Source organism: Nuphar pumila, chromosome 6, assembly GCF_984573655.1.
Source record: "Nuphar pumila chromosome 6, dmNupPumi1.hap1.1, whole genome shotgun sequence".
NCBI classification, from domain to species: domain Eukaryota; kingdom Viridiplantae; phylum Streptophyta; class Magnoliopsida; order Nymphaeales; family Nymphaeaceae; genus Nuphar; species Nuphar pumila.
Window position 1 is genome coordinate 36801740 of NC_143254.1, and position 19673 is coordinate 36821412.

Sequence of the window (19673 nt, forward strand, 5' to 3'; positions counted from 1 at the left end):
GGGCCATAGCCGGCCCAGCCGGCCCAGCCGACAAAAATTCTTTTCAAAACAGGGAAGGGGGTTAAACACCCTGCCGGAAAGGCAGTTCCGGCATGGGGGGTTGACCCCCTGCCGTGCCTTTACGGCAGGGGGGTCGACCCCCCATGCGTTTCCGGCAGGGGGTCGACCCCCCATGCCTTTCCGACAGGGGGTCGACCCCCCTTGCCGGAAACGCAGGGGGTCGACCCCCCCTGCCGGAAAGCACGGCAGGGGGTTAAACCCCCTCCGTTTCCGGCAGGGAAGGGGCGTACCCCCTGCGTTTAGAAGAAGAAGAAGAAGAAGAAGAAGAAGAAGAAGAAGAAGAAGAAGAAGAAGAAGAAGAAGAAGAAGAAGAACCTGCGCTTCGCCGGACGGTGGCGGGAGGTTGACGGGGAGCGGCAGCTGGCGAGCGCCGGCTGGCGAGCGGTGGACGGGGAGCGGCGGCTGGCGAGCGGCGGTGGCCGGACGGTGGCGAGGGCCGACGGGCGGCGGGAGGGTGCAGTACAGCGAAACAGGGAAAAGAGAAAGAGGGATGGGATTAGGGATTTACGCGACATTTAGCGACGGCTTAGCGACGGAAAAATTCCGTCGCGAAGCCGTCGCGAAACCCAAATACCAAAAAAGCGACAGAATATATTCTGTCGCTACTCCATCGCTAATTAGCGACGGAGTAGCGACGACAGAGTTCCCTCTCTAAATCCGTCGCTAAAATGGTGTTCTTGTAATCAAAAGTAGCGACAAAAACATGCAGTCGCTAATCCGTCGCTAAGTAGCGATAGATTAGCGATAAAAGTCGTTTCCTCGCTAATCCGTCGCAAATTAGCGACAGATTCTATCTCTAGCTAATCTGTCGCTAAGTAGCGACGGGAAAAATCCGTCGCTAATTTCCGTCGCTAATTAACAATTTTCTTGTAGTGTTTGTAGCTTATATTAAAGTTATAGAACGATCAAGGAATAAACTGGATACTAGATTTATAAGGTGTATTTTTATTAGATATCCCAAAGGATCTAAAAGCTATAGAATCTATCACCCAAATAAGGGTTTAATCTAAAGTAGAGATGTTATCTTCTTGGAAGATCAAAACATGAAGAAAGCTATTCTATAAATAAATGGAGATGATCCTTTTGATCTATAATATGATTCTGATGGCATGCAAGAACTTATAAGTAACGGCGAACCTTCTGAAATCACTCATTCTTCTTCTTCTTTTGAACAGTTTCAGGTTGGACACAAAAGGTCTAGAGCTTCTCCGTCTTATTTAGATGACTATTATGTCTATCTATCAGAGAAACTGCGTTATGCTTTAGATATGAATGATATGGAAGATAACCTGTCATATGGTGATGCAATAAACTCACATGAGTCAACAGACTGGCTAAAAGCCATAGACGAGAAAATTGAGTCTATTAAGAAAAATCAGGTTTGGGAATTAACTGATTTACCTGACAAAAAAAAAACCATTGGATGTAAATGGATATTAAAGAAAAAATTCAAGTCCAATGATAGCATTGATAAATTTAAAGCAAGATTAGTTGCTAAGGGTTTTTCTCAGAAAGAAGGATTAGATTATATTGACACATATTCACTTATTATAAAATTCACCTTGATAAGGATAATTCTTACAATAGTAGCTCACTACGACCTAGATCTACATCAAATGGATGTTAAAACAGTTTTTCTTAATGATGAGCTTAAGAAAACTATTTTTATGAAGCAAACTAAAGGTTATATAATAAAAGATAAAAAAGATAAAGTATATACATTGAAAAAATTCCTATATGGACTCAAGCAATTACCATGTTAGTGGTACTTGAAGTTTCATAAGGCTATTACGACATTAGAGTTTGTGGTAAAAAAGTTTGAATATTGTGTTTATGTCTAAAAAAGTGAGAGTAAATTTGCTATTCTCTCACTATATGTGGATGGTATTCTTTTGATTAAAAACGATAATGATATGATTGTCAAAACCAAGTCATGGTTAAATTCTCAGTTTGAACTGAAATACATGGGAGAAACATCCTATGTTCTTGGAATTAAAATCACTCAAGATAGAAGCTCCAAACTGTTAAACTTGAGTCAAGAAAGATATTTAAATCATATATTCAAGAAATTTAAAATGAGTGATTGTAAGCCAGTTAAAACACCTATGGTTAAAGATGTCAAATTGTGTAAAAATGATAGTCCAGGTGATGGAAAGGAAAAACTAAATGTCTCTTATGCTCAAGATATCAGAAGCTTGATGTATGTTATGCTATGTATTAGGTTGGATATCAGCTTTGTTGTTGGCCTCGTTAGTCGCTACCAGAGTAATCCTGGTTGGCCACACTGGAAACAAGTAAAAAAAACATTTTAATATTTAAAAGAGACTATAAACTTGAAACTATGTTTTCAAGCTGATTCTTTATAATTAACAAGATATTTTGATGCTGACTTTGCTGGCAGTAGAGATGATAGCAAATGCACCTCTGGATATGTTTTTCTCCTATGAGGAGGAGCAATTTTCTAGTCTTGTAAGAAACAAGGCTATGTAGCACAACATACTCAAGAAGCTGAATATATTGCATGCAATGCAACTGTAATGTTTGTTGTTTGGATAAGCTGCTTCATTAATGATTTAAAATAGAAAATAGCCAACGGGCCAATCCAGATTTATTGTGATAATCAGGCTTGCCATCTCTCTTATGAAGAGTGAAGCTGATAATTCAAAAAGTAAATATATAATGGTAAAGTGCCATTACATTCATGATACGATTGAAAGAAATGAGATCAAAATCAGCTACTTACCTACATCTGATATGATTGTTGATCCTTTAACAAAGGGCATATCAGAAGAAATATTCTCAAAACATGTATCCTGTATGGAATTAATGTTGTCTAATAAAGACATATGTCTCAATGAGAAACATAAATTACAACTCATTTCAGGAATGTTGATGCAAGAAAAATACTCCAATAGTGAAAGACTAAATCCTGCATCTGTTTTTTTGTTTCACATAGCCAAGTAGGAGATGTTGATCCGATTGAGATCACCGTGACCGTGTTTCATAAAGGATCTCATCAATTAAAGTGAGAGGAGGGCCCACTCTCTTATTAACGGGTGAAACTGTCCCGTTGAGGACCTTATCAAGAGATGAAGCACTTCATCTCTGGATAAGCTCATGTCAAGAAACTGTCCTATTTTTACGCTGAGTTATTGGCTACCCAAGGGGGCGCATGATTCCAGCGAAAACTCTCCATTTAAGATAGAGAGGGTTATTCACTGAGACACAGAAAATAAAAAAATACAGTGAGTGCGCCAACCCCTCCTAAAGGAGGCTGTAATCAAACTTCAAGCAATCTTCTATTTCCTTAACTAAGATAACTTTAAAGCAGGAAAGGTGGAGTGTCTAAAGATCATATCTTCCACAAGGACTGGGTCTCTTCTACATGCACATACTGCCCCTGCGGATGTAGGGCTTGGTATAAAATTTGTGGTAGACCCAAGAACCTTATATCTTCCCCTAGTTGCAGGGACAGGAGTGTTATGAGACTTTCGGGAACAACAAGAAGTGCATTTCAGTTGAAGAGAATGCCGACTCAGGCATCAGGCGAGAGGAATGAAAGAACATCTTCTTTGGTAGGTTCCAATGCCGGATCACGGAAGAATCCCTTACAGAGGCCCAGCCTTTGGGGATCCCTCGGCATGTCTACTTAAGACTTGCATGACTCGACCATGTACATACACCAGAACACCCAGCTGCACGATCATGAAAGGTTTTCAGTTATCACAATGACCAGAGAAGATGACAAAACAACAAGACAGCATGGGCAGAGCCTTAATGACCATGGGAGCATTTCAGTTGTTAGAATGGTCAAAGAAGATGACGGACCAGCCAGGCCTTGTTTTTCGAAAGGTGGAATCAATTGCACTGCATGCTTTGGGTATTGCACTGGTGCCTAAACCAATAAAACCTCCTTGGCTAGGGAGCGACACCTACGATGCTTGAAAATCAAGCTAACACTACACCTGGGGAAGTGGGAGAGACAGCTAAGCACCTTCCTTTTACAAATCACAACCTAACAACCGCTTCTTTTCATCTAGATTTGGAAATGGGGAATGTCAGTAGGGAAAGAGGTCATGATCTTATCATGATTGCTAAGAATGGAAATGGGTGATTACACCATCTATTCAACCTTTTGAGGGAGATAACTATCACTATGAGCACACGGTTCCACTTCCCAACCCCATACCCATTTTGAATCATCGCGGATCCCATTGAACTTCCCAACCCCATACGCATTTCAGATATTTGGATCGACCTGGGAAAGAGCCAAGTGCTTCAAGTTTCAACCAACTCAATAGGAGGAACATGCTATGCTAGAGGTCCCAAGCACACCGAACATAAGGGGTGTTGTTGAACCTTTTGAGGTTGAGCTCACCCTCAAGGAGATTTTGGAGGCCATCAAACTCAAGTTGTCCTCTTCATCCACAACCATTCTTCGTGATGTGAAGGCTAAGAGAGATCAGTTTTGTAGGGGGTTGCATCCTGCTAACTTTGGGGCATCCAGGAGTAAGGTCAAGGAAAATTCATACATCATGAAAGTTATATAAAATCTCTATGGCCTATATAGCCGTGACAAACAAAATTTTCTCAGTTGCATTATTCAACAGAGGAACTTTGACATTGTGAGCATTCAAGAAACCAAATTGCAATCTTTAGAAGTGAATCTAATGGACTCTTTATGGAGTAAAAGCAAGTTCACTTGGTTGTCGATCATGGGTGCGGCAGGGGGATCCTTGTTGCATATGGAAGGAAAATATTATTGGGGCAGTCTCATTACAGGTGAATTTTCTATAACAGTCATGTTCACTTGTCTGACCATAAGCACCCATTTATGCTCACAACAATATATGGGCCAAATACTAGTGTCAGGAAGAAAGCTTTTTAAGCAGAATTGGTCATGATTAAGAGAGTTATAGTGTCAGCACTGGGGAGATTTTAACTTGATTTTAAGGTTGGAAAACAAACAACACTCAGTTGTACTCACACAATATGAGAAGGTTTGTAGATTTCATTGATAGAGGGGACCTCTTTGAGCTACCTATGTAGGGTGTGTGATTCACTTTGTCAAACATGCTAACCCCTCCAACCATGCAAAAGCTCGATAGATTCTTTGTATCCTCAGCTATGCTTCAGAGGTTGCATGACACTTGAGCCGTAGCTGAACATGTTGGGGTTTTAGACTATGCCTTCGTTACCATGACTTGAGGGGGAAGACGGACCGCTCCACGTAGCACTTTCAAGATGGAATTGTGGTGGCTTAGAGATGATGAGCATAAAAATCCACTAGGTGAGTGGTGGAACTCACAACCTCTATAGATAAGTGGGTGGCACAAAGGTTGCACTCTAAGCTTATTTTTAATAAAAAACAACTCATTTAATGGAATAGAAAAAGATGCAAGGCTAAATTTCATCTCCTAGACAAGTGGGAGAGCCAACTTAGATCAGTGCAAGACTTGGAAGAATGTATGATAGATGTGGGCTCTACCTCAAAACTAAGAGATAAACATAAACAACTGGTAAATAATATTATGGGATGGAGGCTGAGAGAAAATAGTAGATGGAGGCATCGAGTGAAGGTATAGACTTTTTCTTTGCTCTTCGAAGAGCAGCTACGCTAACCTAGCTCTTAGGTGATTCTTTCTTATTTTACCTACCATCTTCATGCCTAGTATTAACCAACATCCTATCATGCATGCTTCTTTTAAAGTTTCTAACATCTAAGTAGTCATATTAATTTGGTCCACGAAGGTCTCACACTTCTGAGTAGTCAAGAGGCTCTTGAGAAGTTGATTGAAGTTTTTCATAATGAGAATGATAGCATGGGACTACCGAATAGGACCCTACATGCGATGGTATATTGATCTTCACATGTTTATAAAGTTTTGGGTGTCGGCATCATTCTTCTGCGCTGATCATTGGTACAACATCTATTATAAACCAAAATCTCTCGATGAATAAGTTTATAAGAGTCTAGAACTGTAATGAATATCTAGGTAGATAACCAAGACAATGACTTCCCCTCAAGACTCCTCAAGAACCACCGAATCAGGGTTGAACTTTACAAAAGAAAAACAAAGAAACTGAAAAATGTAGAAGAACCAACATCCAGCGGGCAACTTGAGCTACCCGTGATTGAATTATTGGAAGAGTTTATGTCGGCTTAATTTGGACTCAATTGAAATTCAAAGCAATATTACTTTCTTATTCAAAATGCAGAAGCATGCGGGCGTCTGCATACACACACACTCCAACCTCTAGAACCACTTAACTATTCTGAGCTTTAAGTCAGCATGATAGGTTTGATTTCATAGTATGTTAATCATTATTCAATTGGGAAATGCTTCAACCAGCGAAGGAACAGATGGAAGGGATATGATGTTGTAACGATTGAATCCACACACTCCAACCTCTAGAACCACTTAACTATTCTGAGCTACAAGTCAGCATGATAGGTTTGATTTCATAGTATGTTTAGCATTATTCAATTGGGAAATGCTTCAACCAGCGAAGGAACAGATGGAAGGGATATGATGTTGTAACGATTGAATCCTCCATCCATGAGCAGCTTCTTCCACATTCATGAACAGAGGTATGCGCGAGCATCACCAAGTCGAACACCATTCTGTTGTCTCCCCATGCCCCTTTCTCCTCAGCCCGCAGCACATCGTCCACAATTATCAGCTTCTCTTTTGGTATTGCTTTCCGACTTAGTTTCAGAATCCTCACGCAGTCTTCATCGTCCCAATCATGCATTATCCACTGCATTGCACAGAAAACACCCACATCCCAACTATGGTAAATATTCTTCTCACAAATATTTTGCCCATATTTTTGAAAACGTCGAGATTTTATCGTGAAAGTCCGATAAATGATGAAAACATGATATTTTCAAGATATTGCTCCGTTTGAATGCGTCATTAAGGTGATAAAAACAGTTTATGTAGTATTTTTTTTATTTAACTATTTTAATATTTTTATATGATGTTCCAAAATATCACCAAATTTTCGCTCACCGAGAATTAACAATGTACAAGATCAGTGACTGATAATGGGTGGCGATAAGGTGACTGCCCAAGCCCCAAAGTGAGGACTTGTTTTCTCCAACCTTTAGGTCGAGGGATCTATCTCTTAATTGCTCTTTTTTGTGCCGCCAGCCTATCACAAGACAGCATTACACGGGCACCATAGCAACAGAATACAGGCCCCACTCAAAATGCTGTCATGAGATTGGCTGTGGCATATAAGGAATCATTTAAGAGATATCCCTGGATCCCAAGTTGGATTAAGGAGACATCGTTTCCAAAAAGTTATTATAGATAGAGACAAGAAAGTAAAGAATATTTTTGGCAGTAAAAATTTAATAATCCACCTTATTTTTTTGACAGAAAGGGAAAGAAATCAATCTGCCTTATAAATTGGTGTAAAAGCCATGGGATCTTATCCAAATGAATTTCTCAATCAATAGTATCCACATGGTAACGAAAGTGTAAATCTTGAAAATAACGGTGTTCACTATTGAGAAATTTTTTGTTTGTTTGATTTTTTATCAGCAAATATCAGCAAAAAACAAATAAATTTTAAAAAATAACAAACAAAAAAAGAAAAAAATGCATATTAACATATAAATAAAATGTTTTTCCAAGAAAGATTGTATAAAAACATAATTATTGCGTTAAAATCTTCGTTTATATAAAACAACGATCAAAATATCACATATTTGTCAATATCGCTGATATTCGTAATTAGTATGCATGCGAGTTGTTTTGCTCAAATCTGATCCCCAGAGGTGTGATTTACATTGTCCATCTATTGAATATTGACATTTGAATTGCAGGAATCCAACTTGCACGTAGTATTTTCTGGCTATTAAAACATCAATGGCCATAAAATCATCAAAATTCATTGATTTTAAAAACATATTTTTTGTAAAAAATGCAATAAGGGGTTGATTCCTATCAAATTTACCACGTTGAATCCTTCTGAGGTCATATTTTATCAAAACAACTTGCATCAATGAGATCCCAGATGGGGTATGAGAAAGGGGATGAGTCGGAACCAAGTGAACCAAGACCCACCTTCATGAAGACAGCATCAGCCTTGGGAATCTCAACAAACATGTCACCACTCACGAGTCACACCTTCATACTTTGGTGCAGTGGCCACAACATGGGGGAGGTCTAGGTTGATCCCTTTGATGTATGGGTAGGCCTTGACAATCTCCCCAATGGCTGTTCCTGTCCCCCCACCAACGTCCATGAGCGAGCCAAGTTGCTTGAACCCATTCCCATAGTTGTCTATGATTGGCATTGTCACCAGTTTGGCTGTGCAAGCCATGGCTGAATTGAATATCTCATTGAACTCAGGGTTTCTAGCACAATACTCCAAAGCATCCACCCCATGCGCCTTCTCGAAGGTCACACCTCCTTCCTGCACAGACCTGGTGAAGCAGTGCCATGGAGCCAAACCAACAGGGTGGTTCTGCATGAGGACAATGGGAGCCAGGCTGAGCTCACCATCCTTGACCAACCACCTAGTGGCTGCAGTAATTCCAAAACTCGGCTCCCCACTTGTGCAATTGTCATCACCAGAGGGCTGTTGCTGCGTGAAGACGTGTTTCCTCACTAGGAGTTTCATGATGCGGAAGAGACAGGCCAGGTCCGGGGAGGGAGTGGGAAGCTGGGCTGCTATTTGGTGCAGAGTCATAGGGCCACCATTCTTGTGGATGATGTCCGCGACACCGAGCTCGACGGTGCACTTGAGAGCCATCGAGTTGGCAAAGACGAAGAGGTGATGCCATATCTCTATCCGTGACACCGAGCTCATACGGGCTATTGATCAATCTCAAGTCAGAGCTATGCAATCTAAGTTCACTGATGCTGAAATCATTTCGGCTATCAACGGTCTTTCAGGATGGAAAGGTCCTGGCTATGACAGCTTTCTTGTGGATTTCTTCTGTATCTTTTGGTCTTGCATTCAACATGACGTTATCAATGTCTTCGTTGAATTTCATCGCAACTGTCGGCTGCCGGTTCACACACACTTAGCCATTGTCTCTCTCAACCCGAAGGACGTAGCAGCATCTGATATCTCGAGGTTCCGCCCGATTTCAGTTATGAGTGCGCTCTACCACATTATTACTAAGGTTTTGGCCAATAGGATCAGAGCCGTCACTGCTTAAATCTTCTTGGACTCCCAGTTCGCTTTTATCCCCCACAGGCGGATTCAACACTCATTCATCTTGGCATCAGAAGTTCTTCACTCTATGCACATCAGTGGCCAACCTTTCTTATCTCTCAAGCTCGACTTCCATAAAGCCTTCGACTCGGTCCATTGGCCTTTCTTATTCCACATGCTTACCAACTTCGGTATCGATCGTCGTTACTCTCGATGGGTGCATGAGCTGATATCAAATGCTCACACTTTGATTAAGCTTAACAGAGCAAGAGGTAGGCAGTTCAAGCTTGGGTGCGATATTTGGCAAGGCTGCCCCCTCTCTCCTTTGTTATTTAACGCCATCGCCAAGGGTCTCGTGGTGTTGTTCAAGAGGGCAGCGGATAAAGGCATAATCGATCACATCGGCATCCAGGAATTTCCCCATTATATTCTCACCTATGCCAACAACATGATCATTTTCGGCCACACTTCCATGCAATAGATGTTGAGATTCAAGCTCATCCTTCAATTTTTCTCTCTTTCGGGTTTATCCCTTAATGACAGTAAATGCTATCTATCCATGTTCAATGCCTCATCTTTCTTGTTGGCCGCAAAACATCAGATTTTTAGCTACGCAACTTTGGATTTACCAATTTTCTATCTGCATCTTCCTTTACAAATAAAGCGCATCCCCTCAGCCACTTGGACTGCCACTATCCAAAAAGTTCAGACCAAAATTTCTTCCTGGCATACTTCCTACCTTTCCATCGCTGGTCAGCTTACCCTTATTAGGCACGTCTTGTCCTCTATCCTAAAATTTTTTATATCCATGTTTCTGATGCCTAAGGGTGTAGAGAAGAAGTTCTCCAGTTTGATGGCGGATTTTCTTTGATTTGGTTGCCACCTTCAGACTAAGCGCCACCTGGTTGGATGGAACTCGTTGGTGTTACAAAAGCGTATGGTTGGTCTAGGGATCTTCGCTCCCAGACTAAGGAGTATTACTCTTGTTGTGAAGCAACGCTGGATGGCACATCGTCCAGGCAATCTGTGTGCTCCTCTGCTCCATGCTTTACGGTTTCCTTGAGTCAATTCATTATATTTGTCATCCCCGTAGGTTTCATATCTCTCACTTGCATCACATGTGGCTTAAGGCCATGTCTTTTGTTCTTATGCAAGATGGTGATCCCGGTCCTGACACACAAATTTTGCAATGGGCAATTGCGCCTAGCGGGGTTTTGTGCACCAAAACTCTGTATCGGTCTCTTCTTCCTCCTGGGGTTGATTGGCTTTCTGAGCATCTTTTATGGGCGAATGGGCCAACCCCCGCTCTCGGTTCTTAGCCTGGTTAATTTTACATGATAGGGTACAGACGAACAACTTCCTTAAGAAGGTGGGTTTTCAGTATCCAAGTAGGTGTGTCCTTTGCCAAGCGACAAAAGAATCAATCTACCATCTGTTTTGGGTCTGCCCAATCTTTGTGGATCTCTTTAAAAGTACATGGAATCAACCTGAAGTAATCATGAGACAAGAATCCTTCACGCTCGACCTTCTGTGGGGTCCATCGCGGGTTCACAGTTGCAAACAGTGGCAGTTGATCTAGAGAACTTGGCTTCTTACTTCTTGGTGGGTTGTGTGGATGACTCACAACAATGCGATCTTTTTTCAAATTTTGGTTGCTTTTAGTAAGCTCATCTATTGCATCTTGACTGATGTGTACGCAATTCTACGCCTCTCCTCCCATGTTATCCACCCCCTTCAACCGCCTTCTCTTCCTCAAGACCCTGGCTGATTTCTATATTCTCCTATTTTTATGTTTTGCTTTCGTGCTTTTGGCCCTTTGTTTTGGGTCTGTTGTTGCTTTTTTGTTTTTGCGGGCTCAACTTTTTGTTGATCCCCTGCCTTAGTAATGTTGATGTTTCTTTCGTCTCTCTCTCTCTCTCTCTCTCTCTCTCTCTCTCTCTCTCTCTCTCTCTCTCTCTCTCTCTCTCTCTGTTGATGTTAACCAATGCAACAAAGGCAAGGGTTTAGAGAGAAGAATACGTAGTCTTTATATTATATCACAAGTGGTTTATATTGTCTTATCATTTATATGCCAGATGGCCCACCAGGTGCTGCCATGTCTCCGTTGTACAAATAAGGATGGTAAATATTGCTATTTATTTTATTTGTTATACATATCTCTATTCTTCATCTCATTGTATGTTAACAAAAAAATGTCGCCAAATAATATAGAAAATAAAAACAATAGTGTAACTTGATTCCTTGAAAGAAATGAAGGTGTTACCAAACATGATGGATTCTTCATAATTCTTTCCAATTTCTCACCATTTACTCATCTTCATTAAATTAACAACCGAGCCCAAGATACATGTGATGACAACTTATCATTCGTGTTTATTGGAGTAGAACTCTTCTTAACATATTGTGCCTTTTAAAAAGATAGAGTGTACATTTCTCTTGAGAGATAAAAATACCATCAACTATTTGATGAATTTGAAGTCCAAAGAAGTAATGCAAGAACCCCAAATCAATCATGTCAAAGTTTTGCATCATACTATTCTTGAATTTCTCAATAAAAATATTTGAAGAACTAATATATATAATATTATCCACATGAACACAAACAATGAGAACATCACTACCTTCCACTTTGACATATAACGTAGGCTCATTTTCACTTTGACAAAAATTATTTTGTTAAAAACATGAATCAAGCCTCTTATACAACGCTTTTGGGTTCTGCCTAAGACCATAAAAAACTTTCTTCAACTTGTAAACTTTTTCTCTTTTCCATCAACAAGAAATCCATGTGGTTGCTCAATATACACGTCTTCTTCTAAAAACTCATTTAAAAAAACCAACTTCTCATCAAATTGAAAAACTTTCCAAATGTCAATACAAGTCTAATGGATTCAATTCGTCAACAAGAAAGAAAGTTTCAAAAAAATTTATTCTAGGTTTTTGTGCATACTTCTTTACAACTGACATTGCTTTGTATTTGTTCACACTTTTATCGGAGTTGCATTTCACCTTGTAGACCCACTTCACAATTGTTGCATCTTTTTCAGGTGGCAAGTGGTTGTACTTTTTGCAATGATATTTTTAAAACATATTTTTTAATAAAAACTTTGGAAAATCATCAACCAAAAATATAAAAACCGACTTTCCACTTTCGTGATGAGTACAGGTTGAATCCTTAGGGAACGTGATAATATTCATAATTATCTCTAAAAATTTTAATTGATTAATATCACAAACGTTTACAATGAATTAGAATAGCTACAATTAAGTTGCACACTAATAAAAAAATTAATAAGAAAAAAGTCTAAACTAGGCTGATCAAACACTCCTTCAAGTTTGCAAGGGCATTTTCATCATTTCTTTGAATTTGGCATTCACGTTCTCGATATGAGTAACCCTTTAACATGTAGAATCTTGTCAACCTCTAGGGTTGTTCGATGATGGAGGGGGGAGGAAGAGCAGTTAGTGAGGTTGGAAGTCATGCCCAACACATCTTTAAAGGTCTGCCACACTCCTTTACGCTGCTGCACTCGTCCAGAAGCCGATTAAGAGAAGGTTGGAGAAGAGATAAAGAAGAACGCGATGGGGGAACAACACGGCCACTCCGCAATGATGTAGACGACACACCACCGAAGAGAACCTTCTTTTCCGATCTAAAACACTTGAAAATGGAGCACAACAGCCAATCAAAGAAAACACAAACAAAAAGAAAGAAGGGAGAAAAAAAACATGCCAATGGGGCCGTGTGAATGAGAGAAAGAAAGAGAGAGGGAGAGAGGAGATAGGAGATAGGAGATAGGAGAGAGGGGCAATTTTTCTTATATTCTATATTATGTCCTAATTCTAAAAGCCATGTAATTAAAAAGTTAATTTTAGTTAAATGCTTAAACTACTTGTTATTTACAATTAGTTATCAAAATGCATTAGAAAGAGGGGGTTTTCAGAAAATATTTTTAAAAAACACTTTGTATCACGTGGGTTTGGAGATATGTAAGGTTTGGATCCAGTCCAAGATCCAAATTTGAGCTCTTGGGTCAGATCTAGATCCGTTTTGCCTCAAAAAGTGATACAAAACCTTGAAAATGCTCTATTTCTCTCATTTTAACTTCGATTCGAGTGAAATTTGAATTATGACATCTTTGTACCTAAATACATCAATATATGGGTTCTAAACCTTGAAAACACATGAAAAATGCATGAAAATGATATGCATTTGATGTATCATCAAATACCCCCATGATTGAATGTTTGTTAATCTCTTAACAAACTATTAAAGAAAATTAATATGCTAAGAACTAAAAATAAGCAATGCATATAATGAACAAGTAAAATAAAATTCTTAACTCACTTTCATAAGAATCATGGTTGTATTTAGCTTATGCAACAATCCCTTTAAACCCCTGGGTTACCCCAGTGGACGAATAAGGTCTCGTGAGGGTTTATAGTGAGGCTACCCACAAACATCTATGTCACGCATGAATAAAAATTCTTTTTCAAAAAGTATTAGGCAATTAAAAAATTAGTTTAAGCAAATATTTCATGTAATTACATTCTCATAACACATTTAGATTTTTTATGCCTCCACAGTAAAACCTTTTTCCTTTCACTTTTCTAAAATTTGCAATTATCTATGAATTTCTTCAAAAAATCAAGTATTATCATGTTTCTCATTTATCATCACTTGTATATTTTTTGCATAATTTTTTTTCTTCTTAATCACTCCTAAGCAATGATTTTTTTTATTAAGCTCTCATATTTTTTCTTTTGATTTTTAATTTTCACATTTTTCAATATTTTCTTGAGCACTATTTTGAATATCCAGTTTTTGTGACCCGTGTAGCAAGCTTTGGATCAGTGACTCTTAGGCCAAACAACCTTAAAGCACCAGATATAGAGTATTCCTTGGACTTAATTGTTTGAGTCACTACACCTTTTATTTTTATAGTTTACGTATAGTCTTCTTTTTTGTCATGTACAATGTCTATATCTATTAGGCTTTCTATGAAGTTCATGTAATGAGCTTTTAAGCCGATGACTCACAAACCAGATGGCTTTAGGGCACCAGTTGTAAAACACCCTTCAGGTTCTACTTGCTTGAACCAAATAGACCATAGATATTGACTAGACAAGAAGGTGATCTCCTTTGTTATCATTTTTGTCATGAGACTCAAACACTTCAACTTGTGTCTAAGCTCAGCTACTGAGGAATACAAAGACATCAACGACTAAACATAAGCTCTTTTTCTTTTAAGCTCATGTTTCTTTATATTTTTCATTTGCTTAGTTTTTCAAAAACATACTGTGCATACTTATACTTTAGTGATTCAAAATATTTCTAACATTCAAATACTATCTTTTCTTTGAAATTTATATAAATAACCACTTTTTTTAGATTAGTTCAGAATTTTTTTTTTACATGGGGCTTAAAAATTTTTAAATTGTCAGATTATGTCAAAAACATTCATATCTGCTAAAAACTTGTTTCTTAAAAACCTAATTTTATGAGTTTTAGCTACCTGAACAGAAAATTTTTTGAGTGTGCACCTATACCATCCCCCATGCTTGAATGACACTGTCTCTAATGACATACAAAAATGCAACATGCAAATGCAGATGCACACTACAGAACAATAAAATAAATATAGGAGAAAAGAAAGATACAACCTGATTATGTGCAGGGCTGCTTGAGCTAATAATTGCTTTGACTTCGCACCAACACTATGTATATACAAATGCATAGTTTTCTGCTGATCTGGCCAATGGTATGCTCCTGAAGCCATGTCCTGTGTCTGGTAACCTGCAACTCATACACTGAAGTATCAAATAATACGCATACCTGCATCACAAAAAGAAATCTCAGTCAAAATAAAATCAAAATAAATAAAATCCTATTCCTACTATGTACATATGATACACTATCTCTGCTCAGATTCTATCATGTTCTTCAATAGAGTTTTGGCATCTTCAGCTCGGAAGCCATTAGTTCCATGCCTTTGGGATTCATCATAGGCTGGCTCGACCGACTACCCTCGATTTTCCTCGTCAATGCATCTACTAACTGACCCATCTGTGTTTCAAGCTTGGCAATAGAATGGGTATGAGAGTTAAGCATTTGGTTACAGTTCTCCATAGCATTATGACTGGAGGTTTTCACCTCCTGCAATGCTTGAAGAATCTTCTCCTCAAAAGATAATTGTGAAGTTGTCTCTTGAGGGGTAACCATGAGAAAGGTAGGAGAGAGTTGAGGGTAATTGGGCTTTTGATATGACTGAGTGAAAGTACTAGGCCTAACCTGGTGAGACGGAGGGGCAGAGACTAGGGCTTGTTGGTTTTTTCATGAAAAATTAGGGTGATTTTGCCAACTCGGATTGTACGTAGATGAAAATGGGTCATTCAAGAGATTGGTGAACCCCTGAGCAGCCTGAACTTGTTCATGAAAAAATTTAGGGTATTGAGCTACCGAAGGACACTGAGTGACAAGATGTGCCAAACTGGCACAAAGAGCACACACTTGATGAATGGAGAATGGGCCCGTAAGAAGTTGATCCAGCTTCTAAGAAAGCATATTCACTTTGTTTTGCAACTCACCAGTTGGACCAATCTCTAAAACACCACCTTTCTTGGGAATGTTGAGTGTGAGTCTCTTAGTACGAGAGCTAGAGGCATGATGTAGAAAGTTTTTGCTCAATATATCAAACAATTGTCATGCCTCATTTTCGTTGTTCAACATGAATATGCCTCCGCATGAAGAGTCGATCATATGACGATTTTGTTCAGATAGACCATCGTAGAAGCACTGCACGAATTATCATCTCGGCACCTAGTGATGGGGACACTTCCTAAGGAGATCCTTCATCCTTTTTCAGATCTCATGGAATTGCTCACCATCTAGCTCTGAGAAGCTAGTGATGACTCACCTAAACTGGTTTGTTCTACCTATGGGAAAGTACTTCTTTAGAAACTCCTTGTGCATATGATTCCAGGACCCTATTTCTATAGAATTAAAGGACTTCAGAAAATACTTGGCCTTGTCCTTCAATGAAAATGAGAAAATGGTCAACTTCAAAGCATCATCCTCAAAATTCTGAATCTTTACTGTAGAACAGATTTTGAGGAACTTGTCCAGGTGCCTATAGGGATCCTCATGACTAAGGCCATAGAACGATGGAAGCATCTGAATGACATTCACCTTAATCTCGTAATGGGGCACCCGTACATTGGGTCTCCGAATGCAGAATGCCTGGATGTACTCTATAAGAATGAAGTACTCCCTCAATGCACGTGTATGAGCTGGAGCTGGAGGATCCATGTCACCCATTTCTCTTGAACTTCGAGAAGAATGTAGAATTCTCTCTGGGCCATCGACAAAAGGATGCAAATGGACACCTAAAGCTCTTCGCCCCTGCATACACTGGTACTAAGATCATATATATAGATACAAACCTAGTCTATTTAAACTAAACTAAATACAAAATAAAATCACAAGAACACAAAGAAAATAATAGTAAAACTAATCTAAGCAAGTCAAAACAATTTAATTATTCTACAAAATTATAATAACAAAGTCTACTCTAAATCATAAAATTAGCAAATACAGGAAATCACAAACTATGTTCTCTAAAACCCATCTGTCTATTCGCTCTTTTAGCCATGTAATTAAGTGAATCCTAGAAAAATAGTACGTGAATCCTATATATACTAACTAAGTGAAAACCTATATTCACTTACTAATCCTACTAACTAAAAAATAAATAAGAAAGAACAATAAATGAATATTAATAAACTGAAATATTAGAAATAATAGAATATTAATCGTTGTTCCCCGGCCACGATGCCAAAATTTGGTTGTACTTTTTGCAATGGTATTTTTAAAACATATTTTTCAATAAAAACTTTGGAAAATCGTCAACCAAAAATATAAAAATTGACTTTCCACTTTCATGACGAGTACGGGTCAAATCCTCAGGGAACGTGATAATATTCGTAATTATCTATAAAAAATTTAATTTATTAATATCACAAACATTTACAATGAATTAGAATAACTATAATTAAGTTGCACACTAATAAAAAAATACTAAGAAAAAGTCTAAACTAGGCTGATCAAACACTCCTTCAAGTTTGTAAGGGCATTTTTGTCATTTTTCTTAAATTTGGCATTCACGTTCTCGATATGAGTAACCCTTTAACCTGTAGAATCTTGTCAACCTCTAGGGTTGTCCGATGATGGAGGGGAGAGGAAGAGTGGTTAGTGGGGTTGGAAGGCACGCCCAACACATCTTTAAAGGTCTGCCACACTCCTTTACTTTATTGCACTCATCCGGAAGCCGATTAAGAGAAAGTTGGAGAAGAGATGAAAAAGGCCGCGATGGGGGAAGAGCACGGTCACTCCGCGATGATGTAGACAACACACCTCCGAGGAGAAGCTCCTTTTCTAATTTGCAACACCTGCAAATGAAGCACAATGACCAATCAAAGAAAACACAAACAAAAGGAAAGAAGGGAGAAGAAAAACACGCCAATGAGGCCGTGCGAATGAGAGAGAAAGAGAGAGGAGAGAGGAGAGAGGAGAGAGAGGGGCAATTTTTTCAAGACCCAAAAACGCTGAACCCTAAAAAAAAAATTTTATTTATATTCTATATTATGTCCTAATTCTAAAAGCTACCTAATTAAAAAGTTAATTTTAGTTCAATGTTTAAACTACTTGTTATTTACAATTAGCTACCAAAATGCATTAGAAAGAGGGGGTTTTCGGAAAATATTATTTAAAAACACTTTGGATCACATGGGTTGGAGGATATGAAAGGTTTTGATCCAATTCAAGCTCCAAATTTGATCTCTTGGGTCAGATATGGATCTGTTCTGCCTTGAAAACCGACCTAAAACCCTGAAAATACTCTACTTTCCTTGTTTTAACTCTGATTCGAGTGAAATTCAAATCGTGGCCTCTTTGTACTTAAATACATCAATACATGAGTTCTAAACCTTAAAAATACATGAGTAATGTATGAAAGTGATATGCATTTCATGCATCATCTGCAAGTCTACAAGTTTCCACGTGTTATTCTTCCTACTCTTCTTTTTCAGGTGGCATCTCTTTTGTCATAGATTCTTCCTACTCTTTTTTTCACATGCCTCTTCATAACATGTAGGTTGTGCAACTATAAGAGCAAAATTGCATAATTTATAAATTTTATAAAAAGATCGTACATTCTGTGGAAGAGTATTGTTGTTTGGGTTATTAGATGATGTACTTCGAGTTGAAGAGGAAGGAGATAAAGACCCATGGGATGACATATTCTTATTTGATGGAGTCATCTTAAGTTCATCCTCAAAAAATATTAAATGTTGACCTTATTCTTTTTTTCATTCCCAACAACTATTTTCATCAAAAATAATATTTCTTCGAATAATTAACTTTTTAGTTTGGAGTTTAATTGTGGTTACCTTCTTGTCAACATTGAATTTTTGCCTTAATATGTCTCATACTTCTTTTGCTTTTGTGGCATTTGCAATTCGAAGAAAAATAGAATTCGTAACTATTTGTTATAACACGATTAAAGCTTTGGAGTTTTTTTTTTAATATCCTTTACATTTGATGGTTTTTTTTAGAACCCTCTGTTCTTGCAGAACCAGTTTCTACTAGATCCTAAAGATATTGTGAGATGAAGAATGTTTGTATCTTTATATTTCAAAATTCATAATTTTTTCTTTTAAATATAAGAACCAGAGATTGTGAGAGGTTGAGTGTTTTAGCTACGATCTTCACTACCACAGTGTTGCGCTTAGCTTCACGTAGCAAGGATTTGATACCAAAAGTGTTGAAAGAAAGAGAAGAAAAGGAATTCTACCACACATACTTAATGCATTATCAAAAGAGAACAGAGAAATAACAAGACAGAACACACACACACCACACTCACGTCTAATACATGTTTATATAGGGCACACAAACTGTTATTCCAACCTTGCGATAAAATGGATTTAAGAAAAGAGATCTCAAGCCTAGAGACACATTCTTAAGATCACTATCTTTAGAACTTCAATCGTCCCACTCCGAGAATTCCGAAGATGCGAAAAAGGGGTTGGTTTCGACTAAGTTCCCAGGATACAACTAGGCTTGAACCTCAAAATAGTCACTGCTTTGCAAGAACAGATAGCCTTTCTCACACCAGAACTCTGCAAGCCAAAATCAGAAAAAGATAAAGGAGAAAACTGGAGAGTCAAAAATTCGTATCTCCAAAAGACGGAAGAAGGAAGAGATTTATAGATTTCTTAGAAAGATCAAAACGTTTTACAATAAATGAGATTAATGGCCATAAATCTGACGGTTTGAAATAAGGATGAAAAAGGTCCTAAACAGTCACCCACCTTTGACTGTGCTCAAAGGCCTTCAAAACCGTCCAACAGTCACAATGCACCATAAAAGCATATTA

At 38.4% G+C, this 19673-nt stretch overlaps 1 pseudogene across 1 annotated transcript; it reads right to left on the reverse strand.

The window, feature by feature from the left end:
* Positions 1–6544: 6544 nt before the first annotated feature.
* LOC149834646 ((R,S)-reticuline 7-O-methyltransferase-like) lies at positions 6545–10980 on the reverse strand (annotated as a pseudogene). The gene is made up of 2 exons (XR_016432555.1): positions 8139–10980; positions 6545–6822 (listed from the first exon to the last, which is right to left on the reverse strand). The product of XR_016432555.1 is annotated as a (R,S)-reticuline 7-O-methyltransferase-like (transcript).
* Between the last annotated feature and the right edge of the window lie 8693 nt (positions 10981–19673).